The following is a 1,334-nucleotide window of genomic DNA, read 5'->3' on the forward strand; positions in this document are numbered from 1 at the left end:
TGAGCAGTGTTTGCAACTGATTTGGTGTCAACTTATTAATTTTATACTAGAGTAGCAGACCGGTAAAGAAAATATGTTTAAAAATGATTATCTGTTAATGAAGTAATCAAGAGATATTTCTATGAAAACATAGCATTTCCACACGCGATATTTGATGATGTGCTCCGCGAAAGATTTGTTGCCACAAAAAATTTGGAGATCCACAATATATAATTGACATAAAAATTAATGATAGGTCTACATCATATTAATATGTGACAGGCCCTTATCCATGAGGTCTAGGTGGCGGGGCTCTCTAAATTTTACTTTACTGGTCCCCTAAAATTTTCACAGTACGCTTGCAAGTGAACTATAACAGGGTGCAAAATTTCAAAGCCAGACGCACTCGCCAATCCGATAATAATGGTCGCCAGTATCTCTCACGTACAAATTGAGATGTCCCCCCCCAAACGTCCTTTGATTTGACAAAGAAAGCCTTCACATTCCGTGTTTTCTCTCACTCAGTGACAATTATTTTCTTACGAAACAGAAAATGCGCTGCCCTGTGAGTTCAGGCAGAAACCATTCCTACTGAACACTGGTCGCCAGCTCTAAATTTCTAGTCGAAAAATTGTACGCTGAGCTATAATATGATGATTAACTATAATATGTTTGGATCGGGACTAACTCCCAAACTTGTGGCCCCGCGTAGCGTAGTCGCTAACGCTCTCGCCTTCGGTGCGAGCGGTCCCGGGTTCGATTCCCGGTGGGGTCACTCGGTCGAAAAAGTGTAACAGCTTTTTCAGGCCAGCCACCCTGAATGAGGTTTTCCTCATTCACACCAGGCAAATGCCGGGGTGGTACCTAACTTATAGGTCCCAGGCCGCTTCCTTCCTTCCCCAATCCTTTCTTCCTTCCCTTTCCCCGGATTGTGTGCTCGCCGAGGGACGTCATCCCTCAAATCGCGAAGGGCTAAATGGCCTTAGATGCCGAAAGCCCAGAAATCCAAAAAATCCTAAATCCTAATCCCTCCCAAACTTCTACCGGGCTTCCCCTAAATTTTTGGGCTGGCTACCAGCCTAGTATGTGATAAGTGACAGGGTCGTAACTTGAGGAGGGAGAGGGCAAATGCTTCCCCAAGGAAGCTCCCCGCCGTTCGAGGGACCCATTTTAAGACAACATTTTCTTACTCCATATACGATTCGAACATGAAATTATAAATGAAGCATCGAGTATGTCCTCTATATTACATAAACAAAACAACACATAATAGGTAAATAAAACAAAAATGAGTCTTGGGCCCATTTCAATAAAAAAGTTTCTATTAGGGGCCCTAGAAGTAATGCTTATTCGTA

The 1,334-nt window shown here is 43.0% G+C and overlaps 1 non-coding gene across 1 annotated transcript; it reads left to right on the top strand.

Annotated features, from left to right (window-relative positions):
- Window positions 1–679: 679 nt before the first annotated feature.
- On the top strand, window positions 680–754 carry TRNAR-UCG (transfer RNA arginine (anticodon UCG)). Its single transcript has one exon. It is a non-coding gene; the product is annotated as a tRNA-Arg (tRNA).
- Window positions 755–1,334: the final 580 nt, after the last annotated feature.

Source organism: Thermobia domestica, chromosome 15 (assembly GCF_964235325.1).
Source record: "Thermobia domestica chromosome 15, izTheDome1.hap1.1, whole genome shotgun sequence".
NCBI classification, from domain to species: Eukaryota; Metazoa; Arthropoda; class Insecta; order Zygentoma; family Lepismatidae; genus Thermobia; species Thermobia domestica.